At 40.2% G+C, this 17721-nt stretch overlaps 1 protein-coding gene and 1 long non-coding RNA gene across 7 annotated transcripts in view; one reads left to right on the top strand and one right to left on the bottom strand.

Moving 5' to 3' along the window:
• The window catches only part of Sorcs1 (sortilin related VPS10 domain containing receptor 1), a 503533-nt gene that overhangs the window by 357830 nt on the left and 127982 nt on the right, over positions 1–17721 (bottom strand). The gene's annotated exons all lie outside the window — the stretch shown is intronic.
• Positions 3999–14578, top strand: LOC143438463 (uncharacterized). Its single transcript, XR_013107280.1, has 3 exons — positions 3999–4614; positions 11418–11569; positions 13884–14578. It is a non-coding gene; the product is annotated as an uncharacterized LOC143438463 (long non-coding RNA).

The raw sequence follows: 17721 nt of genomic DNA on the forward strand, positions 1-17721 counted from the left end.
TTTTTTCCCTATTACTGGCTAACTTCTACATTTCTTGTTGGTGCTTAGTATGCTACCTGAGGAGACCATATGAGTTACAACCACCTATGACATTTATGACATCTGTGAACTATAATCATTACTGTCCTTACTAGATGTGCCAACTGGTACAATCCTGGCAGAAACATCCTGAGAGTAACCAACCACTTTCTGGCTGGAATTATGTCCTGCTCCACAATAAAAAACTCACTCTTTGCAGAATTTCTGGGGAAGAACAACTTATTGCTGGGCATTTCATAGACTCTGGAAGAAAAAAATTCTGTTACTATTATTCTTACAAGTGGACAGAATATGAAACCTATTACTACTTATATTCCTAACATGACATAGTTTTACCTATAAATGAATGCATCTCTCAACCCTCATCTGAGAAGCTTCTATCTGTAGTAGATGGTGATTAACACAGAGACCTACAGCTGACCAAGGTGCAGAATGCTCAGGCCTAAATAAAGCATGTATATTATGTTAATGCCCCCAAGGCTCAGGGATCATACAAGAAAGGGGTTAGAAAAAGTGTAAAAACCGGAGGCAATGAATGAATAGAAGCAAAAGGTCTATGTTGTACATAGCCAGGCAGGTGCATTTATGAATCCACAGTGTTTACAATGGAATTCACAAAGTCTTTACAAGCCAAATCTAGGTCAAATCCCAGCAATGGGCACACAACTAACTATGGAGTTAGTGGCAATTATTAACCACTGGAACAGGAGAAGACAGTTTTCTCTAAGAGTGTATCCCATGGTAAGTTTATCATGACCTAGTGGAAGACCACATATCCAAGAAAACCAGATCAGTACAAATTGATCTTCATGTGTTAAAAACAATAAGAAAGGAAGGAAGAAAGAAAAAGACAAAAAAAGTGCAAAAAACCATAAAGCTGGGTGGGCAGGGATGCAGGATGGATCTAGGAACAGTCCAAAAGTGGGAGTAAATATGATCAGAACAGTACATATGAAACTCTCTCATGAACTAATAATTTTAAAAGACTCCTCAAAACACGTCCCAAGGAATGTCAGGTAACCAGCATTATACTGATTTTTTGGTTTTGATTTTTAAATAAAACTTCCAATTTTGGAAGTAAGCTCTTTAAATGAATGACCACAGCACAATCAAAAGAGTTTGGGAATATTCAGTTTGGGAATATTCTGAAAGTCTTAAACATAGGAGCCAGAGAAAAAAATAATATCATTAGATGTTTTTTCTCTTATATATTAGTATTGAACATATGATTGTCTTATACATAATCAGGAAATTTAAATAATAGGATCACCCCATATAAATGGCAAATAAATATTGCAGGGACATAATCATAGAAATTGATTCTCATGTAAGTCAGCAGAAAGTTGGGTAATAGATTTTTAAATCATTGACAATGTTATCAATTAAGGATGATTTTGATTTTAGCAGCTGATTAAAATTATTTTAGTCACAGACATATGCCACTGGGCTAGTTTTGCCTCGAAATAAAAGCAATGTTACAGATTAAGTTTAAACATTTCTGGCAAACAAGCTATTTAGCATCATTTCAATGTGAAAGTTCTGGTGACGGCTTAACAACTTGGGGCACAGCACTCTGAAACAGCTGAGTATTTTCTGAAGAGAAAGGAAAGATGAAGAGGCAATATCTCATTGATCAAAATCAGCCTCAAAGTTGACAGTGATCTTAGTAGCAGACACTAAGATGCATTTTGCTTTCACATCTCCAGGAAAGCAGAAGGAGCCTACAAATCTTCTCTTGCAAAAAAAAAAAAAAAAAAAAAAAAAAAAAAAAAAAAATCTGAAAAATCTCGCCAGCAGAGTGTCTATTGGTGATAGCTAGCAGGAGAGGGGACATGCACACAGAAGGAGCAGATACTGGCATTAGGTATAGATGCCAGTAGTTAAAAAGCATGATCAGAGACTGCCAAAGAGTCTTAGAAATGAAGCAAGAATTGGAATCAAATAGCACTGCATCTTCAAATATCACACCTGTCTGAGTAGGACAGAAATTTAATAGGATGTGCTGCATAAGACACATGCTCCTCCTGTGCTCTGGTGTACAGCATCAAAGTGAATCTAAGTCCTGGTTATTCTAAGTGGGATGGGGAGGAAAGGGCTTTGTGGGCGTGGCCTTTTGCCTCTGCAGCACCAGATGGAATATGCTAATCAAAGTCCCTTAACCTATTTGTTCCTCTGGTCTTCTTACTGCTCCTTTCTTCCTACTTTGGGCCGGGTTGGACACTGACGGGGTACAAAGGAAGGAGTCCTGGTAGACGCAGAGTGTGCCCAGGATGGCAGCAACACCCACAAGTGGAGCAACCAAAGCCTCAATTATGACTCTCAGGTGGATATAAAAGACAGGGATCAAATATTTCATGTTACTTATAATGCAGGAAAGCTGGCAGATGACTTGGGCAGTCAAAGGAACATTCCAAAGGCTTTACTTTATACAAAGATTTTAAACTGTTGAAAATGTTGGGAAAGGAGACAGCCTGGTCTGTAACTTGTTTGTCTGATGAGCATGAGGACCTGAGTTTAATCCTTGAACTCTTGTAATAAAAGCTGGGCAAGGTGACATGGCACAGTGACACACTCCAGGGAGATGGGAACAGTTGAACCCTTGGCACTGATGTGCTAGCCAATTAAACCTACTCTATGAGTTCCAGAACCATGAGAGAACCTTCCTCAATAAATAAATAGATAAATAAAGGAATGAATGCGTGAGTGAGTGAATGAATGAATGAATGAATGAATAGTGAACACGACTGTGGAAATGTAGGTAACCCTTTCTTAGGGATGGGAGAACTGGAAGGCAGCCACAAAGGCTGTACAGCACGGGGCAGAATTTGCGCGTTCACAGACAAGAATTAGTTTTATAAGCTGCCATTCATCCGTGATGTAAAGGCTTCGAAAATAATTCCCTTTAAATTAGAATCAGGTAATTATGAAAGATGTAGACTCAAGTAACTAGTGACACTCTAGAGCAGGGTTCTCAGCCTTCCTAATGCTGCTACTCTTCAATACAGTCCCTCATTTTCTGGTGACCCTCAGCCATAAAATTATTTTTGTTATTACTTCATTAGTGAAATTTTGCTACTGTTATAAATCATAATGTAAACAGTTGATATTCAGGATATCTGATATGTGACCCCTGTGGACAGGGTTGTTTGACCCACAAAGGAGTCAAGACCCAGAGGTTGAGAACCACTACTGTAGACACTACCCAATTTCTCCATGACATAGAAATTCCCCTTAAATCAGTGAATTATTTGAGCTCAATCTGTACCCTTGGTTTCCTTAGGGATCAGTGTAAATTCTACAGTGAACTCACTTGTACATCTTGTCTCAGACATTATTACCCAGGCAACTGTTTATCCTCCTTTGTAACAGAAATTAAAGTTATATTGTCTTCAGAGGTAGCATTTTCCCACTTGCAAATGAGGCATCGTAATGACGTAACAGCACACAGGCATGTGCTAACCCTTCTGGATGATTAGCCCCCGGTGTGTCAGAAACATAACTTGATTAGCACGGACAGTCTCTGGGGAAGATGACAAAGCCTGTTTGTAAGGCAGTCAGACTTGGTTCTAATAGCCAAGGAAACTTGCCTAGTGCCTGGCTGGAAGTATAAAGGAATGCCCAAAACGTTTTCTAAAAATGAAGGGAAATATGTTTAAAATCGCAAGTGAAGCATATGGGACTCAATTTCCATTGCTATTTTTTCTTGTCTCATTTAGGGAAAAAGAAAGGGGTGGGAGGAAAGAATAATGTTCTCTTTACATCCCCCCACTTTTTTTTCTTTATAAGACTGTACCAGAATAGTCTGTTTTCTTTCATCTGTTGAGCATTCCACTGAACCACAAAGCTGGTTTCATGTAAAATTATCCTCCATTCCTCTTTCTCCCAGGAGCTTGCCTTCCCTAAGCCTAAGACCTGTGCGTCATCTTCACTGTCACCACGGTGACTGACCCTGGGTGACCGTGTTGTCAGTGATTGCAGTGGAGCTGAGCCCTCCCTCCTCCAGTGCTTGTCCTTGCCTTGCCTCTGTTCCTGATCTTGCACCTCACATCCCCATGCCTGCAGCTTTGTGCATTCCCAAACTTCCACACCTCCACATTCCTCCACTTTGGCCCACTGCTTTTCTCTTGGACCAGAAGTGAATGCTAGCTACTGCCTTGGTTCTGCAGTCACGAAACAGAACTCTAACGCAGCCCTCAGCCTGTCAACTCTCAACTCTCAGCTCTAAGCACTCTACACTCTTGCAAAGGGGAGCTGTGTTCACAGTCATCTGAAGGAAAGTTATGACTGAGAGATTTACCTTTGTAAACTCAATAAAGTCCCAGGGGACTTCAAAAGTGCGAAGAGAAATCCGTGCTACCCTGCTAACGGCTTCCCTGATGTCTGCATAGAAACGGCTGTCTAACGTGAGAGTGCAACTGGACACATTACAGGAAAAGAAACTGTGCTTCTGATTGGTGACCTCTCTTCTTTTTGTTTATCATATTAAACAGCATTTTTCCCCACTCTGGCCACGCTTCTCCTCCTCTCCTCCAAGATCCTCTTCTTCTCCCAACTACAGTATTCACAACTATGCAGGTAAGGAGAAGAGGGAGGAAGGAATTTGCCTCAAAAACAATTTATTCTGGTTGCACAACTCCCACAGGTACTTTCACCTCCCCTACTTAGGAAGACCTCTGCTGAATGTGACAGATGCACACTCTCTTGCACACCGAAGACCTGAAACTTCATGCACAAAATCTTTTTTATTACTGCGTCAGGCTCCACACTTTCATAAGCTCCTTCTAATACATAACACTCATGTATATTTCATATCCCCGAGTTTTACATAATTTGTGAGTCTTTTCCTCAAGCATATCTGAGCCTGGGGATGGTACAGCACTATGTACAGAGTAAGAGTTGGCAAATACAACCGCAACTTCTGGAGAGCTATGTCACTGTAGTGTCAACCTAACAGCAGTGGTAGGTGAACACAGTCACCTGAACCACTAGGCTTCTTAACCTTGGCTCTGCTTGTCATCAAGATTCTCAACCTGTAGCCTCTTTCATGTCTTAAACATTCTCTTAAGAAACACATTTTTTTTTTTTTTTTTTTTTTTTGTGGAGAAAGGAAAAACTGAGCACAACTTCATGTTAGATTTTCCTTATTTTCAAAAGTGTCCTTTAATATGACAGCTAGTCCTAAATGAGTTTTAAAGGATGATGACTTGACCTGGAATAAAAAACAAGCTGTATTAGATACTTGCAGACACACCGTTAAAGTGAAACAGCCATTATCTTGTGTACATTAACAGAGGGCAGAAAGCCATCTCCTTTCATTTCTCCAGTAAATCAAATTGCATTATTCATTAGCACTGAATGTTTCCAACGGCCCCCTCTCCCCACACACCATTACCTCATCTTAAACAAGGATTGGTTTTGTCTGTTCTAAAAATAACCTCTCTGATACACTGAGCTTCTCAAATTTTAGACTTTGCGGAAGTTAACTTCTGTGCTTAAAAAACTAACAGTCTCTGGATTAGGATCAGATTGCAGAGAGAACGGATGAGCAAGTGAAAGGCATCTTCTTCATTTCTCCCATTCGTGACCTGGAGAATTTTAGTACCAAATAACTCTTGGAGTATTGAGTTAACAAGGAATGAAACTAAGTAAAATCGTTAACAGTAACGATGACAAAACTTCCAAAGTGGTGCAAGAGAGATGGAGCAGCAGTTTGTACCACTTGCTGCTTGGTTTCATAGACCCCCACATTGTGGCTCACAACTCTCTGTGTAACTTCAGTTCTAGGGGACCCACGCTTCTGGCCTCTGGAAGACAGCAGTCACATGTGTGGTGCACACGTATACATGCAGAGATGTACTCGTACACAAAAAATAAAAATAAAAATATCTAAATCATCAAAACACTTCTGAAGTAAAGCATTTGATCAAATAGACTCAAATATTAAAATATTTTCTCAAGAGGTTTGGTCAAGCTATAGCTACAGATTTACATGGTTCAGGGCTTAACAAAAACCAGCATCTTTAGATCAAATATATATTTATATCTATCTATCTATCTATCTATCTATCTATCTATCTATCTGGCTATCTATCTATCTATCTGGCTATCTGATATATATGTATGTAGTGTATATACACACAGCAAACATGTACTTCAAACATACACAAAAAGGGGAAGGAAAGAGGCTGGGAGGGAGGGAGGTGGGAAGAGATTGATGAGAACTACAGATTCAGAGGTATTTCTTTTCTGATATGCCAGACCTCCAGGCACTGAAGCCTGTACTTCATGTAGAATCCCATCTCCCATGGTCCACTTGGAGCAATTTTGCATCAGCTGCTTCCCTGTTCATTAGCAGCATCTCATCAGATCCACATCAGAGAGTGAAGATACATTGTTTCCATTACCATTCATTGCACTATTTGTTTCATTTAAGAAAATGTGCTTAGTCTGTGACCTTAAATTATGTAGCAAGAACAGGATTGTAGAGTTCAGGGTCCACAGTTCCTCTCCCATCCCTTCATGTTGTCAGAAGAGAAATCACTCTGAGTCTACTTACAAGACAAACCGTTTCCATTTGTGCCAGCAGATGCTTGCCTCTTGCAAACAATAACTTAGTTTCAGGGACTTCTAAACCGTTCTTTCTTTCTTTCTTTCTTTCTTTCTTTCTTTCTTTCTTTCTTTCTTTTGTCTTTTTTTTCTTCAGATCAGGCTGTAGCCTGGAGATTACACCTCATTCATTTAGGTCTTACAAACTCAGCCATGAGTGGAGCTCATATTTACTTCTGCAAGATGAAAATGGGATTGTTCAAGTGTGACAATATAGGGACGTTTTGATGTCAACAACTGACATCGGAATTCCTCCTCCGAAACCAACTATCTCTGACCGAAATGCACCTGGACCACAGAGCTCTGTCTCTTGGCTGGGGAAAGATATAGCAGGTGGCAAATAAATCAGACATCACTGGAAAGAAAAGTTGGAGTATTTGGGAGGTTCAGAAAGATGAAAAAGAGGTGACAAGGGGGAGTAGAAAAGAAAATAATGAATGTAGTCCTGTTCAGAAAATTGTCCTGTTATATCCCTTGCTCCTTTATCAGATTTAAATGAGTCCAGAAAACTAACAAAGGCTGGAAATTGATTTTTTTTTCAATTTTAAGTTTTTGCTGTAGAAACTACAGGTTTCTATATTGTGTTTTATTTCATGCGGCATGCTATTTATTGATCATCTAAGTGTGGTCTGAGATATAAGATGGTGTCCCCACCTCCCAGAACATTACAAGAAAGACCATCGTTCACTCCAATGGTCATTCTACTTCAAACTTTAATCTGCAGAAGATTCAAGCCAACACCCACCTAGCTTATCCAAAGTAAAGGTTTCTAAAGGTTTGTGTAGACAAAAATTGAATGCAGTGCATAGAGCATGCTTGTAATTTAAGATGATCTTCCCAGCATTGTTTCAGAGGTTTTATACAACAAAGAACAGCATTCTTGTCCTTGAGGAATTTACAAGGAATTTAGTTGAAGATGCAATAGGAGGTAGGGTGGCAGCATTACATAAGTAGATAGACTATAATGCCTTGCGTAATATGAAGTGTGGGTGCTGAGACAGGGAGGAAGAATAAACAGTTTAGGGGAAGAAACTGGAAGAAATAAGTTATTATCTATTCTGGGATAGAAATCGAATATCTATTTACTTGTGGATATAAACAGTGGGAGATATGACAGAAATAATTATATTAATTTTTTGGTGTGAAGTTGATATCTTCCATCTTAGCTTCAAGTATAGTAAGGATGTTACCTTAATCTGTGCTAGCAAGCTCTCTGGAACGTCAACTCAAATGTCCCGAGAAAAGGACTTACTTAAAATTATTGTTTAATTGAATCCTACAGTGAAACTCGGAAGGAATATAATCACAGAGGCAAAATGGAGCAGAAAGCAAACCTGGCATCTCAAATAGGCTAACTTGCCAGGAGTTTTAAGGTTGTGAAGGCAGAAACTGCAGTAAATTGTGGCTATGGCGAAACTTGAGGGAACCCACCACTCCCTGTGCTGTGGGGTAGGTGTTCTGCAATGCTAAAACTCTATTAGCGTCATTGCTAATAACCATCATCCATGTTGGTCCATGCATGAGTTTTGAGGTTCATGGTCTTTATAAAATCAGTGAACACCTTTGGGGAGGAGACATTTGACTCAGTAAGTAAAAGCTGTTACATTCTTCTCTGGTATCTTGGTTGCTTTGAGGAAGCTATTACACCTGAAAATAGTTAGACTGTATTTACGCCAAGACTGGCTATTTTGAACAACACTTGATAGGTATCTTGATGAAGTTACAAGACACCCATAGCTGCTTGCTGCAGAATCATAGCTGTACATTCAGCCGTGCCTATCTCAGATTTTGCGTGGATACTTGGCTGTTTTGCAATCACTAACACTGATGAATGTCTGATAGTATTGTAAGCCTTTCTGCTAAGAGCAGAAGGTAGCACTTCCTCTCCTGGTCTAACAGGGGGACAGTTGTGTCTGTTACAAAAGCAACAGTGCTTTGGTCGGTGTAGCCATACTCCTTGATTTTCATGAAGGTGTTCTATGATCAGTATCAAAATCCATTCACTGGCTCTCTAAGCAGGATATTTTCTTTATTTTGTGAGCCAATGACGAGACACTTCCTGCAGTACACCCTCTAGTGTTGCAGCATTAACCCTCTGAAAGGATTCTTTTATGTGGTCTTTTCTTGTCTACTTTTGATATCTGTTGTTAGTAAGGTTAGCTCAGCTGGTAGCACAAGGGAAGCAACTGCGGACTGGTGGCGACAGAGCGGCAGCAGACACAGGGGAGAGATGTATGCCTGAGGCTGAGCTTTAGAAGTGGTAGATTCCCAGCAGCATCTGACATCAGCAGAGGCACAGCTGCAGAAGCCAGAGCAGTGACATGGGAGAGAAGCAGCTGCAACAGTGTTGGCAGAAGACAGTGGCAGAGCAGTATCACAGAGAGCAGCAGTGGAGGTGCCATCAGCGGCAACAGGGACAGAGGCAGCCGCAGGTTCAAGGACTCAGTAACCTAGACACTGTGGACTCAGATGCTATAGCATCAGATAGTATCAGGTAGTGGGAAATCCTGAGTTCTTTGACCTACACAAGAACTAAACAGTTTGTCTCTGTAGGGCTGAAAGTCTCATTGCCCAAAGCCTGTACAAGAGTTGCTAACAATACAAGGTGACACTTCCTGTTGCTCTCAATGTCTCTTGCTGCCATGCATGGTTGTCAACGCATAGGCGTTACAAACACTGCCAAGGACCAACACAAGCAGAGCTCCTCCTTGTTTACCCATGATGTCTGTCTCAGTGGAGATAAAGGATCCAGGTAACATGGATGGGTAAGAAGTTATGTCAGACTAGAGCTGCACATGAAATCCCTTTTTGTTTTTTTAAATGTTGTTTGTATGTCTGGTTTGTTTGTTTGTTTTTGTGTTTGTTTGTTCTGAGAGAGGGTCTGCAGCAGATCAAGGTGTCCTCCAATTCTCTACACGGCTCCCTTTGCCTCTACCTCCAACATGCTCAGATTACACACATGATACCACACCCTGTTACACACTACTGGAGATTAAAGTGAGGCAGTTGTGTGTCTTAAGCATATATACCTGTGGAGGCACAGCTCCAGGAGGAGAGTCTTATAGAATAGATTTTCATCACCTGCTTTAGGCCATGCAAAGTACAGTGGGATGATTCTTGGCAGAGACACACAGAACAAAGCATACTGAGGCTGATAACTCTACCGCTATATATGAGAAAAGAGTGCGGACAAGTCTGCTGATGGGAAGTCTCACAGAAGCCCATTCCATAGTTCCCTTTGAAGCAAAGCCACCGCAGGGGCGCAATCAGGAAGTAGTAATGAAAAGAAATCGGCCGTTGTAAAAGATAAAAGCAAGCTGCTTATGAACGCAGGTTTACTCCAAACCAACTTGACAGGTACTTAGTGAGCATCTACTGCACGCCCTCACTAAGGCAGCTCAGCTGGCTCTGGAAGGATTCCTGCCAAGCTGTTGTCACCAGATATACGGCAGATCTGAGTTAAAAGAAAGAAGACATTTATTATCATTTTGCTTCCTGTACATTTCCACGTGGGTTTCTTGTAGCAGTGATATGTCACTTTTGTGATCATAACGGGAAAGAGATTCATGCATATATACATTTAAAATAATTTTTTGCATTGCAAATCAAAACAATAAAGGCCAGTGGGTTTGAAGGCCAAGGAGAAGAACGGCTCCAAACAAATTGAGGCTTCTCCTTATGTCATCATTAAAGCAGGCCCAGGAACAGCCACAAAAGTGTTAAGCTATTAGTCTGTGGCTTTTGAATATGGCCCCAAGTAATAAAGCTCTGTTTCAATTTAAAATGTTACATTTTTCATGCCTCTCATTAAGCCAAACTAATATCTCTCTCCATAATTCTGAATTAGTAAGGTCAAGCTATATTGGACCTAAAAATAATTATGAACTGAATGAGTCTTCCCAGATTCCTTTAATTACTGTGTCAGAGCAGGAGCCTAAGCTTCTACCTGAGACTGTTAGGGAAACTCAGAGAGACAGTCACTTTGGGCACCATTAGACGCCTCTTTTCTCTCACCGTGTGCAACTGCTGGCAACCCACACAGTGCACAATGAAGTACAAGCTAGAGCTAAGGAGCTTTCCTTTCTATAGCTGTGAAAACCTGGGAGACTTTAAGAAAATACAGTACAATGTCCTTGAAGAAGATATATTACATACATTATATGTAGCGAGGAAATGCCTTCTCACCAACTGAGTTTATTACATCTAACAAACTCAGGCCTCTTCATCTCTTACCATCAAGAGTTCAGCCAGTGGGTTCCACTGATGGCACCTCAGAATCCCTGACTCCTTACTCCTTCAGGAGATAGCACAGGATTATGAACAAGAAGGGTAAAGGTGCCATGTGTGTGCCTTCCGCCCATGTATATCAGACATGCATAAGATTGGGATCTTCTGCCAAGGTTCCACTAACACAAGGAAAGAATTCACCTGTGGACTTTATCATTCAGCCCCTCCCTCAGTATTGTGAAAATATTGTTCTGCAAAACCTACTTTAATGCACAAATAAAATATCTTTTACCGTATGTTTACTTTTGCAAATAAAATAATAATATTCCAGTGTTTATTGTGGAGTATGTGAATGAAAGAGAGGATGATGATGATGGTGATGATGGTGGTGATGATAACTGAAATAGTCACTTCCTTTATAAATCATGTCATAAAGTAATATCAATTATTTGGATATTAATACAATTATATAAATTATTTGAATGAATGCCTGAAGGAGAATATTCAATTTAATGATTTTATATATGTTTTTTAATTTCCATAAGAAAGTACAAACCTCTGGGTGTTGAGTGTTCTTCAGTATCTATGTGGTTCCAGAAGACGTCCCCTGCATATTGTGATGAAGGCTGTCCAGGATGGAGACTACCTCACAGAGAAGACCTGACCTTTGGACAAATGATGTCTTGCTTATTGTTATGTAATTACAATGGCCCCTGAATCATTGTGGAAAAGGAAGGGAGGGGATATTATCACTGTAAAAACCATAATTGACAAGCAGTCCATAGGATAACCCGCAGTGAGGGGAGGGGTTTTCAGGACAGGCTGGAATTTCTTACTCAGGAGGCCAAGATGGGAGAATCAGCAGATTTAATGCCTGGCTTGTTCTATATCTGGGTAGCAACAGTGAGGGTAAGTGTGCTGTGTCCCAGCTAACACTGCTTGAAAAGTGGTGGATACTAAGTAAGCATCTGTAAAGAGGAAGGATGGATGAAGGGAGCCATGGAAGTAACCAGTGAAGACTGGGAGAAAGGGGTGTGAGGGAGAGTGGAGGGAGAAGGGGGAGAAAGGAGAGAAAGGGGGAGGGATAAGAAGAAAGCGTGGGTAGGGATGAGGGAAGGAAGAAGGAAGGAGAGAGAGAAACATAAGGGAAGGCGGAGGAAGACAAGAAGTCTGCCACTTCAGAACCTTAGCAGAGCATCTAGACCAGGTAAGAAAACCAGTCAGGTAAGAAAAGCACCTTGAGAATGCACTGCCCAGCCCCAGGAAGTCTCACTAGGACCCTAGGAAACCAAAAGCTAACACCTTGTGAAAACCATTGATTGCTACAGAACCATGCACAGATCGCAGGTCATGGCTGAAAATAAAATGGAAAAAAAAATAAAAAAATAAAAGAACCAGGGTAATAGACAAAAAGACTTTAAGTGGTTGTGTACATAAAATAGATAAAGAAACATGCTGGCTAATATTTTTAAAAATATTTTAAATGTTCAGACCTTTCAGACCCTAATGTGTCCACTCTTCTGTGAATCTACTTTCTTCCTAAAGCCCTCCATGATATAGCCAATTTATGTTATATGTCTCAGGCCCTTTTCCATGATCAACTGATAACTGTTCAATAACAACTGAGCACGTAGCATGTTCATTTTCGTCCTATATGTGTGTTAGCATATACAACTATCAGAGATTACAATCTCACTATTCCACATGTACAGCTCCTGTACCATGTCCACCTCTCTTTGCTCTCTTGCTCACTTGTTGCTGACACACTTCCTTGTGGCAGCCAGATCTCCTCTTCCTTCAAATCATCTATCTCCTTTCATGAACTTTTATTTTCCTTGAATTTAATTAGGGTTTGCATAGGATTGAGGGTAAGGGTAGGAGAATGGGTATCTTATAGCAGCGACAACGCCAGAGGAAAGTATGCAAAATATGCTAGGAGCTTCGACCGGATGGGAATGGCAGTACCTCTTCTGTTAATTGGGCTATAATTCATGGAAGGTTTTTAAAAACCATCACATTAGATGTGACCCTTGGGTTTTATTGAGGATTAAAATAATAAAAGTGACTCTGATGTCATTTATCAGGTTCAAAACAGTACAAGAAATTACACTATATGGACACCGAAAAGTTTTTCAGCAGTTCCCAGTGCTACTTCACTGGCATTTAAAATATGAAGAGAGCATCCTTCCATTTCTCCAAAAGTCACTCAAAAAAGGAAGCACTCTATTATTAGTCGCTGCTTTCTTTTTCTTAAGATGATAGAAACCCTCAGAAGAGCACATCTACAATTCTGCAAAATTACGTTCTAGCCAAGTCACACGATCACTTTTCTATAAGATACAAATACATAACCTAGATTTTTCTCTGTGAGACTTAAGCGCGGAAATGGTTTTGGAAGGATGCAAACAACGCTAATTCATATATGCCATAGAGAATGCCGACATAGCTTTGTTCAAGGTAAATTGCTTCATTACGTGAAAAGAAGCTGAAAGCACAGCAAACAAAGAGTTCATCCCTCTGTCATTGTCACAATAAGGGATAGACTGGTAAATAGGCTGGGTTAAAAAGTATGACCAGAAACAAGACGAGTGGTTGCCTGCAGAGATGAACTGAGACAGTGAATTCTGCACACGGCCTACATTTGCCAGAGCTTGGGTTGTACAGAATCTAAGCATGAAAGTGGTAACGGTGAATCCATACTTTGCTTGGGGAAAAGGTAGTCAGACAAAATATATTTATTTGAGTAAATTATTTTACATCCGTATAACAATAAATCATCTTTTTGGTCTCTCTCTCACACTGGTGTGTGTGTGTGTGTGTGTGTGTGTGTGTGTGTGTGTGTTTCAAACCAGGTCTCTCATAATGTAACCAAGCCTGACCTCTTACACTGTAGCACTCTGGCCTCAGTCTCCCCATACTTCTGTACCAGCTTTTAGAATGTCAGGTTTATTCAGGGGTGTGTCAATCTACCCAGCGTTTCTATAATAAAAAAATTTGTCAATTCTGTTCAGATGATGTGTACTACATCCTCACTCAGCCACCGCTGGAGAAGCTTCTTCTTGCAGTACATGGGAACTAACAGCAGAGACCCACAACTGGACAATGCAGAGAAAGAGAGACTTTTGGAACATTCTGTCCTAAATGTGGTGTTTCCATTAAATCCCTATCCTCAGGGCTCAGAGAGCTGTAGGGAAGAGAGGGCAAAAAGATTGGAAGAACAGAAGAGGAGCTGGGTGACTTCACGGAGACAGTTTTCAAGACACAACAGGACTGATGCCCACTGGAAGTCACAGAAACTGTAGCAGCATACACAGAGCTGCACAGGCTTAATAGCTGGGTCCTAGTGCTGAGAAAAGGCAGTGAACATGGAGCTCCCTCTCTTAGCCAAGAAGCTATCTGCCATCGGCCTCTGCTTGCAAGGGAAAAATTAGTTTTCTCCAACATTCTCATTGGGCATATGTAGCCACACTTTAGGGTAGGCTCCAGGCTCAGCAGTTGATGACGTCACAAAAGGAACTCAATGCTACTTTTGTAGACTTGTTTCATGTTGCTACGTTTGAATATTTGTTGTTGTTTTCTCTTGGTAGACTTTTGCCTATATACTATGTCTTCTGATTATCTGTTTTTAAGGAGTGTGTGTATGCATTTTTTTTTTTGCATTTTTTCAATTTTTTTTTTTCCTCTTTGATTTTTAAAGAGAAAGAGCAGAGTGCAGTTGGGTGGGTGGGAGGTGGAAAGATCTGGGAACAGCTGGATTGTGCCTACAATATGTTATATAAAAATTTAATAATTTTTAAATGCAGTCATTTACAATTGATATATGCTAGGAAAGGAAAAATCAGCTTTATCCAATATAATGACACTGTGTATACCAACCCCTCCTCAGGGTAGGCCTCATGCTCAGGAACAAAGAAGTAGCTGGCTAACACAAAACAGATTCCACCTTTCTGTGTGCTTTTTTGGTAATGGCCTGGAGTTTCTGTCTTTTGTGTTCTTACGGTTTTTGTTTGTTTGCTTGATTTTTGTTTTATTTTATTTTTATTTCTTCTCTTTTCTTTTTTTCATAGAATAAAAGGACATAAGGCTGAGAGGATAGGAATGTATGTATAAGGATCAGGTATGACTGAGGGAACAGAAAAATATGATCAAAATATAGTATATGAGAAAAACAAAAATTATGAAATATATGACACTGAAAATATTGTAATCTCCCAATACAGGCATAAGTGTTCACAAATTTTAAACTCTTGGCCAAGCCTAACTGACTTTTATCAATTACAGTTTCCCTTACTGAGGATCACAAAACTCATTTGCATGTGTAGTCTTATTCACATGTGTGTGGGTGTGTGCACTTTATAACAATATCAGACATTGGCATTGGTATCTTTTTCTGTGGCTCTCCTGTTACATTTTTCTAGTCAGGTGTAAAACCGAACCAGGTAAAGGGCTTACTAGTTTTGCTAGATCAAGTGATCAGTGGGTAGGAGGAATCCTCCTGCTTCCCTTCCACAGGGCAGAGATTACAGGTAGACTCCACTATGCTCAGCATCTTAATAGGTGTAGGGGATCTGAACTCAGGTACATGTATTTATTTCTGCAAGAACTTTACCCACTGAATCATTCACACAACCCACAAATAGATATTAAATGGTTTTAGTGCCATAATTTGGAAAAATAAGTACAAATCATCAGTAGATATTGATATTGTCATTGCACAGTTGAAGATATCATGGTGTATAACAAGTGTGAGCCACCTTGCCTTAGCTCTGGAAAAATAACCTAAAATACAAAGTTAAGCTCATGAATCAATAACTAACAGCTATCAATTATAATTATGTATTAATCTGTTTACCGACTTTTTTTTTTTTAAAGAAAGATAAACTTAGGGTCTGGAGTTAAAGAATTTATAAGTACCTGCACATTGTTCAATAAGATTATCTTATTGAACTTGTTATTATCTTATTAACTTGTTCAATAAGATTATCTTTTAATATTTTCCATGGGTTAACATAGGAGAAGGTTTACAAAAGATTCCACTTATCAAATCATTCTCTAATAAGTTTAAAAAATTCACTGGGCCAGAAAAATGCCCTCACAGTTGCTTTGCGGGACACTGTCTGAGTGGAAACTCCAGCTATGCTTTGCCCCTGCTCCAGTGATCTGAGACACTCTCACTTGCTCACAAGGCTGAGAAGTTTTTTCTTCTAGACTCTCTGAGTAGCTCTTGAAAAGAAAATGGCATCCGGTTAAATACCATGCTTCGTCGAACATTCCTCAGTCCGCTGTCTCCCCTACAGATGTGTTTATCCACATCTCTTCCATGTCAAGAAGGGAGACATTAGCTTCGATCCAGTTCTACTCTGAAACACAAAACATGAAGCTTAAAAACACCAAGCTTCTGCTACAGAAAGTGGAGTGGGAATGGGTAGAATAACAGAGTTCACCTCGGAGACATCCTCAAAAAGAGTTGGCCCACTAGTGATAGAGTCCACTGTATGCTTCCTTCCCCAAGGAAGCATCAGACAGAGATAACTGGCCACAGCCACACTTATTGGCAGAAATGCCCTGCACGATCACTCCACCCCCACTCTATTGAACATGGCTTGCAGATAATTTTAGTTTCTCTCACATCAGAGCTTTCAAATCAGATATCCCCAACAGAGATAGGAACACAATGATTTTTCACACAACCCACCAGAAAATGCACAAGGCAACGGAGCCATATGGAGCTGAACCTGTTATTCTTCAATACACTGTAAGTCCTGCCTAGAGTGACAAGGGCGATTCCCACATGCTGGGCTAAGGAAAGAAACAGGAACTCTAGGGCAAAAGAAGAAATGATAGTCTTGCTCGAGTTGCCAGCTCATGACAGCTGCCCAGTGAAGAGCAGGATCCCCTGTCATTGACTTTGCAACATTTTTCAGCCCTAGACAAAATGAAGTCTTCTTGGGCCTGTTTTAATGGCTCTGTCACCACAGAGAGCATCATTCACAGTGGGAGGAAGAATTGCTGGCTGCTGTTTCTCAAGCTATTTTCCCCACATTCCAGTGCTGCCTCTTACAGGAAGACATCTTCCAGGAAGTGAGAAGGGCAATCTTGCATCATCAGATTATGAGCAATGACACTTTTTATGTGAAAGACTGGAATGCGTGGTTTTGTCTTCTGTCTACAAATCCACACCCATTTCAACAGCTCTCCTGCTCCTCCAAATGCTGTCTTTGATGTCTTTGCCCTGCAAGCCACCTGATAATACATATTGCAGGTACTGTGAGGACTCTGATGGAAACTGTACTCCCACAGGTTTCCCTCATAATCCACAAACCCTTACAAAATTCCAGTTCATGGAAGATCTTTATAAAAGTCTACCTCTTGTCAAAATTACCCAGTGAAGGCTTTTGAGGTACATCAGATGCACTGAGTCAGGACTGAGGACACAGAACCATGTACTCTCTTCTACTTTCTTAGCTGCTACTGGTATTTACTTACCCAAACACCAACACATTGACTTCCCTCTCCCAAGACTCATTTGTTCTATCCCACAGTGGTCTAAGATAATGAATTTGATAATTATTTCATAGCTGTAAAATACCAGATGAAAACTTCAGTGTTCAAACATTAAGATTTGACTATTTTTTTTATTTGTATAGATCAAAGTAATGATAGCATCATTGTTGTCTTCTAACTAGGAGAACAAACACAACTGTAAATATGTCCATAATATCATTGTGTCCTTATGGTAAATTTTAGCATGAGAAGCAATTGTGTGAGGACAGCATATTTATTGAGTGGACTGTAGCGGATTTTGATTTCATGAGTTTGTACGAAGTCATGTCTAAGGCAGAAATGAGA

The sequence above is a fragment of the Arvicanthis niloticus genome, chromosome 1 (assembly GCF_011762505.2).
Source record: "Arvicanthis niloticus isolate mArvNil1 chromosome 1, mArvNil1.pat.X, whole genome shotgun sequence".
Classification (NCBI taxonomy): domain Eukaryota; kingdom Metazoa; phylum Chordata; class Mammalia; order Rodentia; family Muridae; genus Arvicanthis; species Arvicanthis niloticus.